The 14,172-nt window shown below is 50.4% G+C and overlaps 1 protein-coding gene, 1 long non-coding RNA gene and 1 other non-coding gene across 5 annotated transcripts in view; all 3 read left to right on the forward strand.

Moving 5' to 3' along the window:
- Positions 1-2,398: 2,398 nt before the first annotated feature.
- On the forward strand, positions 2,399-6,202 carry LOC128841966 (uncharacterized). Of its 2 annotated transcripts, none has more exons than XR_008445929.1 (4): positions 2,399-2,506; positions 3,439-3,513; positions 4,848-4,949; positions 5,901-6,202. It is a non-coding gene; the product is annotated as an uncharacterized LOC128841966 (long non-coding RNA). The 2 variants fall into 2 exon arrangements; XR_008445928.1 differs by having other exon boundaries at positions 2,410-2,541.
- Positions 5,463-5,661, forward strand: LOC128842630 (small nucleolar RNA SNORA74). Its single transcript, XR_008446055.1, has one exon. It is a non-coding gene; the product is annotated as a small nucleolar RNA SNORA74 (small nucleolar RNA).
- Positions 6,203-12,554: 6,352 nt separating the features above from the next.
- MATR3 (matrin 3) overlaps positions 12,555-14,172 on the forward strand; it is a 46,984-nt gene continuing 45,366 nt past the window's right edge. Inside the window, exon 1 of one of the 2 annotated variants that reach the window (XM_054036577.1) lies at positions 12,555-12,661. The gene's annotated coding sequence lies outside the window, so the exon portion shown is untranslated. Of the gene's footprint in view, positions 12,662-12,685; positions 12,767-14,172 lie in introns of those variants that run through there. The other variant, XM_054036579.1, reaches the window with a different exon arrangement.

A 14,172-nucleotide genomic window follows, 5' to 3' on the forward strand; every position in this document is an offset into this window, starting at 1 on the left:
GTCCATGAAAGGAGGCTAAAAATATAGACATCTCTTTGAGGCTTTCACAAAGGGCATGGCTACACTTGCAGATGTAGAGCGCTTTGAGTTAAACCAGCCTTCAGAGAGCACAGTAGGGAAAGCGCTGCAGTCTGTCCATACTGACAGCTGCAAGTCTACTGGTGTGGCCACATTTGCGGCACTTGCAGCGGCATTGGGAGCGGTGCATTATGGGCAGCTATCCCACAGAGCACCTCTTCTCAGTCTGGAGCTGTGGCTTATGGGAAGGGAGTGGGAGGCGCAAGGCATTCTGGGTCCTGTCCCAACGCCCTATGATGCATCTGTTTGCATCCCAGCAATCTCTGTGCTTCCATCCACATTTGGCGCCATCTTTCAATGTTTTTGTGCTGCGTGCTCTGTCTTCTCTTTCGGTCTGCAGGAATGGAGCCCGAACTGCTGAGGAATATGCTGACGAGTCTCGCCAGCACATCACGTTTGGCAGTCGAGTTACTCCTTAAGATCCAAACTGAGGGTGAGGACTCCGACGATGATATTGACTCGAGTAAAGCATACGACATGAGATTGCTTGTGGCATTCACGGACATGGTCACCTAGCCTCCGAGTACATTAATCGGAAGGGGTATTTCTCTATGGTTCTCTAGGCACTTGTGGATCACCGTGGGCATTTCATTGACATTAATGTAGGCTGGCCCAGAAAGGTGCGTGACGCACACATCTTTCGGAACACTGGCCTGTTCAGAAAACTGCAAGCCAGAACTTTTTTCCCAGACCAGATCACCATAGGGGTAATCGAAATGCCCACTGTGATCCTTGGAGACCCCGCTTACCCTTTAATGCCGTGGCTCGTGAAACCCTACACAGGGAACCTTGATAGCAGCAAGGAGCGGTTCAACAACAGGCTCAGCAGATGCAGAATGACTGTGGAGTGTGCTTTCGGTTGTTTAAAGGGCCACTTTTCAGAGTAGCAGCCGTGTTAGTCTGTATCCGCAAAAAGAACCGGAGTACTTGTGGCACCTTAGAGACTAAGAAATTTATTAGAGCATAAGCTTTCGTGGGCTACAGTCCACTTCTTCAGATGCATAGAATGGAACGTATATTGAGGAGATATATATACACACATACAGAGAGCATGAACACCGTATGGGAAGCTGGACCTGGCCGATAACAGCATCCCCCTAGTTATATCTGCGTGCTGTACCCTCCATAACATTTGTGAAGGGAAGGGTGAAAGATTCACTCAGGCATGGAACTTGGAGGTTCAACACTTGAATTTGAATAGCCAGAGAGCAGGGCTATTAGAGGGGCCCAGCACAGGGCTGCAAGGATTAGGGATGCCTTGAGGGAGTAATTTGAGGCTGAAAACCACCAGTAATATCTGGTGCCCCGCACGGGAGTGGAGTGCAGTGGTTCCAATATTAATAGGAATCTGTGTTTGCTATGCTGACTTGCAGTGTCTGTTGCTTTCCTGGGCTAAGGTATCTTTTACTTTATGCAGTAATAAAGAATGTTTTCAAAGCCAAAAAATGCATTTATTGAAAAGAAACACAACTGCTTGGGAAACAGAAAGGGCAAGGGGGTGGGGAACGGTACAATCACAGATTTGCGTATGTCCTGTTATCATACTCAGCCTTTCTGTCTGGAGTACTGTGCAATGAGTGCTGCACTTGAGGATGGCTATACTGCATGCTGATGGGGGTTGAGTGCAGTGGGTAAGGGTCATAATTTGCAGGGCCGGGTGGTGAAGCTACAGGTGTTGGAAGCAGCTGGTGGCGATAAGCATCCAGATGTTGTATTCTGTCACGCTCCTGATCCCAACCGTCACACACATACACTGGGCAGGTTACGTCATGAAGTCCCTTGGTCACTTAAGAGGATGCCAACGGGGGAGGGGGCTGTGGGAGGGATGATCCAGTGTGGGGCTGTGTTACCTATAGACCCAGATCTCCACAGCTAGAGGAGGATGATGTGTCTCTTCTCCCTCCAGGGCTGGGAGAGATGCTGCATGAGAGGCAGCTGGCCCTCTGTCTGGCACAAGACAGGAGGGAGCTACGTGCGACCCCATTCCTCAGCCAACGCGCCCACAGCATGACTCCACAGCCATCCTCCAGCACCTAAAACCGCATCGCATCCCATCACAGCCACAAACCCCATCACCCAACCCACAGCGCCTCGCCTCCCCAGTACCCTGAGCACCCCAGTGCCCCCCATCACCCAAAACCACAGCGCCCAGCGGCGCTACCCCCATGCACAGATGGCGCCTGAATCATGCGCAGGCGCACCGCACCCACCCTCCCCCCGGCTGCGCCCGCGCCTGCGCATCTATGTCGGGAGGAGGCGGGAAGCAGCCGGCGCTGGGCGGGGTCTGCGAGTGCGCACCCTGCTTCCTCGGTCCAGCGAGCCGCGCCTCCTTCCTTTCCTCCTTCGCCCGCCGCCGGGCGAGGCTGCTGCGCACGGGGCCTCCCAGCTATCCGGCATGGCAGTGCCCCCACGTGCAGGGAGTAGCTGGGTACGTGACCCTCGGACATGGGGTGCGGGGCAAAGGTGAGGCTGGGCTGAGCAGCGGGGTGCGGAGCCCTCCTGCGCCGGGTCGGGTGAGCGGCCACGTGCGCTGGCTCCAGCGGGGCAAGGCTGGGCTCCCTACTGTACTGGCCCTGCTCACTTGGGGGCCTCCCACGTGCAGCTGTGACCCGGCAGTCTTCCTGTGCCTGTGAGGGGCCTGGCCCTTCGTCCACAGCAAGCCTCATGGGGCTGCTGGGCTGCACCCAACAATAACCATCCTTCTTCCGGTGTGGCGCCGTTCAGTTGGGGCAGACATGCCGAACCGCTGCCCCGTGGCCGTCGGTTTCAGTAAGGGCCACAAGGTGACGAAGAACGTGTCAAAGCCCCGGCAGTGCCGCCGCAGAGAGCACCTGACCAAACACACTAAGTTTGTGCGGGACATGATCAGATCAGAGAGGTCTGTGGCTTTGCTCCCTATGAGAAACGTGCTTCCTTCCCCCCCCGTAGTGAAGACCTGCCCTCACTGAGGCACAGACAGGGAAGTGACCTGCCCACTAGCCGCCCAGCGGCAGGGCCTGGGACTAAAACCCAGGTCTCCCGACTACCAAGTTAGTGTCCTACATGCTAAGTTGCACTGCCAAATTCAGCTTGCTGCTCAGTTGATCTCATTCATGGTGTATTACCAACAGGCTGGCAAGCAGTCCCAAGACCCTTTCACGGGCTGCAGCTCCTGACGTGAGGGTTGGTTTTGAGGCGATTCATTGCAAATATCTAAACTGGGTTAGATCTGCACCTAAACCCCATTTTCTGTACATGCACATAGAGATGAGAAGGGAACAGGGTCTGTTTATTTTATTTTAAAAATATCTGCATGGGCTTAAGTCAGTGCTGTTGAAACTAAAACGTTTTGGGTATTTATGCTGATGTCTTTTCTTTCAGGGAAGATGGTGAAAATGTGAAAAGGGCAAGAAAAACAAGCATGCAAAAGCAGAAACTTCCTTCTTCCTCTGAGAGGTTGGTGTTAGCAAAAATGTTGTTAATAGAAAGTAGTCTTATGAAAAATATTGTTGGTTATATGATGCTTAACAATGAGTAAAAATATGCTGAACAGTCCCTACCCTGAGTCTTAATTTTTTTTTAATGAGCTCTTAATTTTTTTAGCACTTCTTGTGGCCAGTTGCATGCTTCTTAGGCAGTGCCATGAGGCTCTAAAGCACTTGTCTGTACTCAATGGTGATGAGCTATTGAGGGTCACTTTATACCTGTGATAGTGTTATACTGTTTGTAGAGTATTTGCCTCCTAAAACCTGGGTCAGGGAAGTTGTATTAATTTTGACTGATAACAGGTTTTTGTGGTATTTAGCATTACCTGATATTAATGCAGCAGTCATCTGGATGCTAATACACTTGAATTTACATTTGTCCACACATATCTTACTCCCCCAAAACCCATTTAATCTTCTGGAGCCTGACTTTTTCTTTTTAAATATTTAGGTTGGCTAACATGTGCTTGCAAATACCATGACTGTGCTTGTTTGTGTGTAAAATTACCTGCTGGATGTATAACTCAGAACTGTGACTTATTTATTTGTATAATGGTAGGGCCAAAGAATTTCCATAAAGGATCAAAGTCCCATTGTGCTAGGCACTGTTCAGATAAGTAATAAAGAAAACAGTCCCTGCCCCAGATAGCTTACAGTCTAGGTGTCAGGATGCAACTGATAGTAACATGGACCCTATTTAGTGGGTGGCAGGGAGGAAGAGGTAATAAAACAGTTTAGCAAAAGAAACAGCAGTCTCAACATGCTTGCCCAGCCAGTGCTATGTACTGGAACTTGTAGACATGACAGAGGTTGGCTTTAAAATGGATAGGATTATGATTTTACAAACTGTAGGCCCAGTTTAGCCTTTTTAGCGTGGAGGAGTGCCTGGAATCTCTCTGTTCCTGTTTTATTTCAAAGCCCTCACAGCAATTCTACGGAACCAATGATCTTCTTCCCTCTGCGAATTGGGCTTGTGAACTGAATTTTGATTTCTAGAAGAGGAGTACTTTTAGATGTGTAACTGTTTGTTTTTCAGATCAATGGATGAAATACACAAGACTTTGTGCATTTCTATAAATTATTTTATGCAGCATATGTGGGGAAATTCCATTTAATAATTACAGTGAGGCAAAGGGATCAAAGAATATTTGGTCAACAAACCCTGTTTTACGTGGAATTCTTTGTAATGTTCACTTCAAGGAACTTCCTTATTTCTTCCACAATTCAAATGCCAGCTGTCCAATATGCATTAGTTTAAAAGATGTCTAACACTCAAGATGTGCTGTGTCTCTCTGCTCTGTTTAGGGTATTATAACTGGTCTGCAGCTTATGCATCCATAAGGGGAACAATGTAAACCAAGAGTCTCAGCGGAGCAAAGAGCTTTCTGCAAAATGAAGACTTGACAGGTAACTCTTCCTTAGGCATTGAAAAGATCTAATGAGCCTTAAATATGGGAGCAGCCAATGAAGCACATTCAGTTCTGTCTTAAGAAGAAAGCTGTTGTTCTCATCTCACTCTTAGGAAATGTCTCCTTTGGGCTGAGCTCTGTAGATGTGAAACCATATTTAATGCAGTTGGGGTGTGGGGAGGGGAGAAACCTTTGAAATTTCCTGGTGTAAATCCCTCTATGAGCCACAAACAGTGATGGGCAAATTGAATATTTGATTGGTAATATTCAGAATACTCAGCCTTTGCTGGTATTTGAATGGGGTGCCTGCTGGGGTAGCACTTCCAGCCTGGGAGTGCTAACCAATGCTCCCCTAGCTCAGTGTGGCTTGTAGCAGATTGCTAGAGGAAGCGTTTTTCAGTGAGACAAGACCCAAGTGAGGGGACTTGAGATATACACTACTCAAAGGAATGCCCATTTGTGGGTATTTCTCTTACACACTTTCCAAAGCATGGAAGATCTGTTTTATAAATCCAGCAGTTGTCAGCTGCCCAGTGCAGTTCTGTGCCTGTGCTAGTGTTACACTGCTGGGAGAAAAACGTGCCATCAGTGTTACCTGGTACTGCTGGTACTGTTCTAGTGCCCATCAGTGCCAGGTTTTGATAGCACTTTGCATCCTTGAGAGTGGAATAACTCTCTGTAGAGTTAGTCCTAGACTGGATGCGAACACAATCATTTCCATGCTGTACTGTAATATAAAATGTGGCCGCAAATGCTTTTTTTCCCTCCCCTGATCCACCCTTCTGAAAATGAGGCACAGGGTGGTTAATTGGCCAATCATGGGGTTTTTTTTCATATAAAAATGCAGACAATCCCCACCCCAGTTCCCCCCCCCCCCCCCCTGTGAAATACGGATCTTTAGGGCTCCACTGGCTGACTTGTGTTTTTTTTTTTTCCTCCTTTCTTCTAGTTACAGATAAAAGCCTTCTCAGTTGGACTGATCATTGCAGAAGTGAGGCTAGTGGGGCCAGCAGTAGTTGCCTGAAAAGAAGAGAGGAACTGTTGCTGTTGCTTTAAAGAGTGACTGCCAAGATATTTAGAGAGGTGGGAGTGAGCATGTGAGTAGTCCCATGCCTTGAATGGGACTATTCCTGTGCAGAAGTGTTTGCAGGGTGGGAGCCTAGTAAGATAAAACATGAAAGGCGGGGAGAAGGATGACATCGATTGTTGGTTTCCTTTCACCCTTTTATTAAAATTGTATTTAAAAATAAATTTAGGCTTTTTGTTTTGTTTTTGTTCCAGTTGTTTGTTTAACCCTGCCTGCTCATCTTGTTGAAATTAGTCCTTTAACTTTGGAAATCCATATTTTGGCTGCACCATAGCCCATTGACCACCCTGCCTGCCTGGGGTTAGTGATCAGCAGTTCCCTGTGTGAGGGAAGGGGATGTTCTGAGGTGGTTGTGCCCCATGGGTGTGTGAAAGTCAGTTCCAGCTCCTCCCGGGTGACAGGGACTCCTTAAAACCTGCCCCTGGGATGAGGAAGTGCCAGGACCTTCTGTTTCATGGGGGTGAAGGCGCATGGTGGGTGCCTGGTAACCCATTCTCTACTGCCTTCACATTGCCTCTGTTTCTGGTGTGGGCAGGGGAGAGGTTCTGGTATCCAGTCTCTCTTCCCCCTGCCACAAAGGAGCTGCTCCCTGTAGGGGATGGGCTTTTTAATGTGTGTCCTGGAAGGAAGTAGTCCTTGGAACTCTTTCTGCTCTGACAGTCGTAACTTTGTGCCCTTGGGCAACTCACTTAACCTCCCAGTACATCAGTTTCTTCATCTTAATCTCTGAGGCAGGTAACTATATATACTATAAAAAGGGATCATTAAATCATCTACTATGACCTCATGTGGCTTGTGAGTTCAAATTAATTAATGCTAGTAAAGCATTTTATGAGTGCATTGGAAGGTACTATTGACACCACACACAGGGAAGACAGTCCCTGCCTCAAAGGGCGTCCTTTCTAAATGTTTCCCCCCTTGTATGGGGTTCCCCCTCCCCAAGTTAGGGAAACAAACTGTGTGGGAAGTATGGTCAAGTGCATAAAATAAACTGAAACAAACAGAAAAGCATTCTGTTTTGAGCTAAAACAGGGTTTCCAAACTGTGATACACATACCCCTGGGGGTATGAGAGGCATCTTTAGGGGTGTACACAAAGAGAAATTGTGTAATGGTGGATTTTATTTATTTTATTTATTGCATTTTCATAATAAGCTACTCAGACGAAGCTTTAAACTTGGTGGGAATTTGCAATATAAAATCTGGTAGTAAATTAACTTCAAGCTGTACCAATGAGAACCCTCATCTCCAGTCACCCTACAGCGCGTGTTCAGTTACCCATCAATTGTCCAGTCTGAGCTCAGCACTTAGGGGTTTTTTTGGGTTGTATACGTCTCACTATATCTGTATGTAGCAGTGAAATATGGACAGATGGCTAAAGACAGGTAGTGTTAAGAATACAGAAAGTATCAGTGACGAGAAGGGTAGGGGTACACAGGCAGCTGATAGATCTGGACAGGAGTAGGCAATAAGAAAAGTTTGGGAACTTCTGAGCTAGAACAATATGTTTGTAACAGTAATTGTTTAAAAAAAAATCCCCCGAGTGACTCAAGTTGCCAGTTTTCCCTTACACTGGCTTTAACATGAGCACAAGTTTGTACACTGTGTGAGAGTTGTTTATGGGATTGATAGTTGCTCTGCCATGCTTTAGAAGCCACTAGAGCTTTGATGTAAAGGCTGAAGCGTCTATTGATCTGTTCTTTTTTTTTTTTTTTTTTTTTAGAACAAAACTAGAACTTTCCATGCAAAAATACCTGCCATATATGAACATTAAGTGGTAAAGTACTGATTTGGGAAGTGTCAAGGGTGGCACATGCACTCTTTACTACCTCATATGTATGAAGTGTTAGTCTTGATTCACCCACTCTTCCTAAATTCTACACTACATCATTTCTCCGCCACCTTAGATACATATGCCGTACTATGTTACTTTCTGTATACAAATTAAACAGTTTAGCAGGGGCACTTAGATGAAAAGCATTCACTGCAGAATAAACTATTGTGAAAATGTGCTGGTAGTGACAGGAATTTAGAAATGAATTAAAATATTTAATGCTTTTCAGGATTATAGCACTAACTGGTGTTCCACGTGATTAAAAATCCCAAAGTCAAATACTTTACACCTGAAAACACACTTGTCAACTTTTTCTTATCCAGTTGGAAATTGACCTTTGACTCAATACTCTACAAATGATATACACAGAAATTTTCACTGCCCAAAGCAGTTCATATTGGAAAAATTGTGTCCACTTATTCAGATGCTAACTTCTGAAATAGATTAATACAGTTTGACAGATCATATGAAAAATACAGAGTAGTTTATACTGTTCCCTAAAAGACACAGTTGCACAAGAAAGCATGTGGTATATGGACAATTTATACACCTCAGTAGGTGTTTGAGAAACTGCTGTGATACAATTTTAAACTATTCCTATCCTGTCAGAGCTGAACACAGCTCCCAGGACCAACCCTGTGGTTGCTCCACCTCAGACATGCAGCAAAAAAAAGCTGGGGAGGGCTATTACCTGAAGTGAGGGGCAGAACCCTAAAAGCTCTTGTTGATAGTGAGAGTGATGATCTCAGCCTGCCTGCTCCTTTAGGGGTCAAGGTGGGTGAAGCTCTCCCTAGTCTACGTGCTTCTCATAATTGACCAAGGTCTCAGATGGGCGAGTGAAGATCCTCTTCCAGGCCCAGAAGCTCTCAACATTCTTAGCTCCTGCCTCCCTTTTCACAAGGCTGAGGAGAGGGAGGATTATGCACTACCTTCGGGGCAGATCCACCAGATTTAGTCCTCAATACACAGGGGAATGGATCAGATGGTAGGGTAAAATCTCCTTTGTGTTCCTGCTGACCATGGCTTTGGAACAATTGAAGGGAGACAGCTCCTAGAGAAACCACTGAGGTTTGATGCTGATCTTGGTGCTGGCTGGGACAAGACATTAGGATATTAGTGCTGTATAGATTGCTGTGCAGTGCAGATGTGATCAATAAAGCTCACAGTCAGACTTACATCAGTGCCCAGATGTAAGTACCACACCATAAATCAGGAGACAACAGGCAGTCTAATGTGAAGAAAATATCCAAACTGGAATAAAACCAGGACAGTGGGGTTGATATCCTTTGCTTTTGTGCTTAGAAAAAGTGTCATGGGATATCATTCAATAAGTTTTCTGTTGATGCTTTACAAACCAAAAGACATTGCCTATCACAGAGATATTACAATCTAAATGTTACTTTTAATGGCAAAAGTGGTCAGATTTTCTTACATTTCATCTAAAAAGCTTTGTCTTATCCTTGCTACTCTACAGTATTGTAGCACATAATGGAGTTAGTTAACTAGATTAAATATATTCCAAGGTTAGATTTACGTGTCTGTGTTCTAAGGATTTAATGCTGGAACTTTATAAATTCTACATTTCCTATAATTACTCTCCCAGCCCTTTAACAACATCAGTATAGATTTTGTGTTAATTCTCCCCCTTTTCAACTTGTTCCAGGCAATGAAATGATCTTGTTGTTTGCTGTGGCCTCAAATGGATAAAAAAAAAATAGCTTTTTCCTGACTGGTGACTTCAAACAGGAGGCAGTTTCCCCCCCAAAAAGCTCATAATTCAGATATAATTGGACTATTCCATATTGAAGAGTGAATTCATCCCTCCCCTTTGCAAAGCAACCAAAGCAAATCAGTCTCATAAACTTTGCAGACATTGATTTCCCAGAAAGAAAATTTAATTGGAGCAAAAAGTATTGATTATGAAATAATTTCCACAACCTGAAAGTGACAGTACAATACCATTCTGTCTTCATGCGACTGCAAGGTGGCATCACAACTTTAGACAATAGTGGAAAGGATTACATACAAAAGTCTGTGTTCTTATATTTTTGCCAGAATCTTCTAATCTACACCAAAGGTTTGTAACAAACCTAGTATGCACGGAGTGCCTGTTGCCTCAAACATTTTGGGGACAGTAACATCTTTTTTCCATTGGATAAAGCAGTCAGTTTAGATTCAGAGTGAAAGAGTATGATTGCACTGACAACAGTTGAAAGAAGCTTGAGGTAAGGAGCTATACAAACTGCAAGTCTTAACTGGCCAGGACAGAAACTTGAAGTGCATTAGTATCATTATACTGACCAAATTCTAGCTTGGGTAATTAAAGTACCTGGGCAAATTCGGTTGGAGCCAGTATTCTTTTTCATTTCCTGTCCTGTGCTGTTGCCTAGCATTGCTGAGTGCTGAATGGCTTTCACTTTCTAGTCCAGTGTCAGTTCTAAGTGCTTGATTCATGGATTAGAAAACCTATCTGAGGTAGGCAATGATATACAGGAGTGGAAGCCAGCAGGAGAGGACATGTTCCTATGTCACTAATTGTGGCCTTACAAGAGCCTGATGGGCATCTGACCGTGTGGTCTGCATATAATCTAACAAGGTCAGGAAGCAAGCATCTGACAAAGGAGCAAGCAGACCTCTGTCATCTCAGGCTTCTGTGCAATTTCACACACCCTCAGTTTTCAAAATCCCAGGGCTGTCACTGGGGTACCGCGTTGGGTGCTACAGGGGCATGCTGTGATATGCTGGGGCAGGGTGAATCTAGGCAGGTCAGGACGTTACTGAACTCCCCACTGCCCCCTTGTCCACAGTGTGTGTCAATAAACCACCTGGTATGATAGATCACTGGTGCTAACTTCCTGGCAAAGGCCTTGTTGCAGTCTGAGTGGGGCAGGGGCCCGGGAGGGGAGTAGGTTGAGATGCAGGGGTAGGGTTACCATATTTTGTGCCTCCAAATGGAGGACACTCCACGGGGCCTCGGCCCCGCCCCCAGCCCCGCCCATGCCCCCTCCCCAACTCCGCCCCCTCCCCAAAGTCTCCGCCCCCTCCCCTGCTTCCCGCGAATATTAAATTCGCGGGAAGCCTGAAGCTGGTAAGGGGGGGTGTGGGGGGAGCAGGCGCGGCCCAGGCTGGCCCCCCGGCGGCGCCAGCCTGGGTCGGCTCGGGCCCTGGGGTGCCAGCCCCGGCCGACCACCCCCAGCCCGCCCAGCACTGCCGGCCCCCGGCGGCCCAGCGCACCCCCCCCGCTATCCCGGACCGGCTCCCGGCCCCGCGCACCCCCCAGCGGCCCGGCCCCGCGACCCCGGACCGGCCCGCGGCCCCGCGCACCCCCGGCTCCCCGCCCAGCCCCGCGGCCCGGCGCACCCCCCCGCTACCCCGGCCCGGCGCACCCCCCGCTACCCCGGACCAGCTCCCCGCCCGGCCCCGCGGCCAGGCGCACCCCCCCGCTACCCTGGACCGGCTCCCCGCCCGGCCCCGCGGCCAGGCGCACCCCCCGCTACCCCGGCCCGGCTCCCCGCCTGGCCCCGCGGCCCGGCGCACCCCCCCCCGCTACCCCGGACCGGCTCGCGGCCCCGCGCACCCCCCCCCGCTACCCCGGACCGGCTCCCCGCCCGGCCCCGCGGCCCGGCGCACCCCCCCCGCTACCCCGGCTCGCGGCCCCGCGCACCCCCCCGCTACCCCGGCCCGGCTCGCGGCCCCGCGCACCCCCCCGCTACCCCGGACCGGCTCCCCGCCCGGCCCCGCGGCCCGGCGCACCCCCCCCCGCTACCCCGGCTCGCGGCCCCGCGCACCCCCCCGCTACCCCGGCCCGCGGCCCGGCGCACCGCCTGGCTCCCGGCCCGGCACCGCGCCCCCGGCTCCCCGCCCGGCCCCGCGCCTGGCCTGGCACCATGCCCCCGGCCCCGCGACCCCGGCCCGGCCCCGCGACCCCGGCCCGGCCCCGCACCGGCCCGGCCAAAGAGGCCCCGCCCGAGCCCTCCATCCCTCCCTCCCGATTTTCCCGGACATGCCCGGCTTTTGGGGATTTCCCCCCGGACGGGGATTTGAACCCCCAAAAGCCGGACATGTCCGGGAAAATCCGGACGTATGGTAACCCTATGCAGGGGGCAGGCTGGGCATAGGCCTGGTGCTGGTGATAGTCAGGGGCCCATGAAGGAGGGGGGGACAGGCCTGTGCTGGTGACAGGCCCATGAGGTTAGCAGGCAGAGGTGAGAGCGAGGTGGGCTTGACACAGGCCTGGGCTGGTGACAGGGCCCTGTGAGGGGACTAGGTGGGGGAGGGGGACGGAAGGCTGGGCACGGGCACGTGCTGGTGACAGTCGGGGACACGTCAGGGGAGGAGCAGGGCACAGGGCCGTAGCTCGCCCCTGTCTAATTGAATTCATCCTCCGCGCCGATCTCGAGAGAGAAAGCGCGTTCGGGCAGAGGCAACGACTAGCTATCGCGAGAATTCCCCAAGAGAACAAGAGCTGTGGCGTGGCGGCAGTATGCGCGGGAGAATAAGGGCTCCCGCGAGATCTCGATGAGACGGCAACAGGTTGCGGGCGCAGGTAGGTAGCCTCGCGACATCTCAGAGGCAGCAACACGGTGGGAATTCGCTAAATCTCGGAGAAGTAACCGAGAGTGTGCGCGCGGAGCGGTAGTAGTTATCTCGCGAGAGCGCAGTGAGAAGTGTTTGTTTGTGGGGGTATCGCGAGAGGTGTGAGGCTCGCGCACGGGCTACAGCCACCTCCCCCTGGCTGGAGCCGTTGGTGGTGGTGCGACGGCGGACGGAGACGCTATTGCGGGCCTGAGGTAGGCGCGGGGCTGGGATCCGCTTTCGCCGCCATGTTAGGAGCTGGTGTTGGCTGTTTCTTCTCTCCCACAGCGTGAGGGCAGCGACGGGGGCCTGGACCATTGGTAACCGGAACGGGTAGGCTGGGCCCTACGGGAGGCGGTGACAAGCTCAGTGGCCGAAGCTTATGGGCGGGTGTGTGTCCCCCGTGGTGTGGGGCCTGATGGTGACAAAAGCGGGTCTTCAGCCGGTCCCTCGGGACAGCAGTGCGCGTGCGAGAGCCAAGCGGAGACTTCGGCTGGGGGAACAGTACTACGTCCCCCGTCCGGGCCGCCCCTGCGCCGCGCTGCGGCCCTGGCTCGTGCGGGCCTGGCTTCCTCCATTGTTGTGCCTTGTGGCGCGCGCCCCCTTCCTCCGGCTCGGAGTACTGCGCCCTGCCCTCCCCCCTTAGTGAGCCGTGTGGGCCCTATCTTCCTTTTCGCCCATGCCGTGCTACCGGTGCTTCCCTGGGTCGGTCACAGGGCCTCCTCCGCTGTACAGCGCAGCGCGTTCCCGAGCATGGATCATCTCGCGGGGCCTCCCTACCGCATACCGTACGAGGCACGCTCTGCCTGGCCCCGATCGTATTGCACCGTGAACTTCCCCTTCGCCCGCCCCCAGGCACAGACCCTGCTGTACTGTGCGAACTCCCTGACTCTGATGACCCCAGATCAGTGAGTGCGTGCCTCGCTCCTGTTTTCTGTCCGCTGTAGGGGCTGCCTGCTCTCCCCCCACATAATTCTTCACTATGGTTCTCAGACACGCAGCATCCTGCTGGTCCCCTTCCGCTGCAGTTCAGTGCACTCACTCTTCTCTAGCCTCTTTCACCACGCTTGGATCACCCAGCCCCGTACCACGTGGTGAACTTGCTTCTAGTTGCTGTAGGTACCTGGCCTGTGTTCAGATCCTGGGACCGGTTGGTGACTCAGGAACGCTGGTGTTTAAGCATATAAACTGTGGCCTCAGGTGGATGTGCACATGCCGCAGGTGAAGTTTTTGTTCTTCTTGGTCACATAGATGTGGGGTAAGCAGCTGGCTTCATAAACACACATTCTGAGGCTAAACAGCACATTAATACATGTGCCTTCTGTTAATAGCATCTCTGAAGGCTGTTGCTCCTGAGGACTTCCAGAGATGGTGCTGTCTATCCTGGCCAAAGGCAGAGAGAAAATAACTTTAAAAACATATCTTTCTACTTTGTTTCACTTTCATGGAATTTGAACCATCTGTGTGCTGCAAGTACTGCACAGGCATGTTTAAATCTTTGCCTCCTGGGCTCAGAAAAAGAAACTTTTAAATTACACTTAAAAATTATAAATAACGTTCTTTTAATAGAATACCATTAACTTGAAATGTAGTGAACTTCAAAAAGTGAGCTGAAACTAGCGTAAGTGTTATACATATTCCCTCAGTGCCCCTCCCCCCCCCTTTTTGTGGTTCTACAGTTGCATTTTCTTTTTTAGAACAAAAGTTGCCACTAGAGAGAGCCAGA

The sequence above is a fragment of the Malaclemys terrapin genome, chromosome 8 (genome assembly GCF_027887155.1).
Source record: "Malaclemys terrapin pileata isolate rMalTer1 chromosome 8, rMalTer1.hap1, whole genome shotgun sequence".
In the NCBI taxonomy this organism is placed as follows: domain Eukaryota; kingdom Metazoa; phylum Chordata; order Testudines; family Emydidae; genus Malaclemys; species Malaclemys terrapin.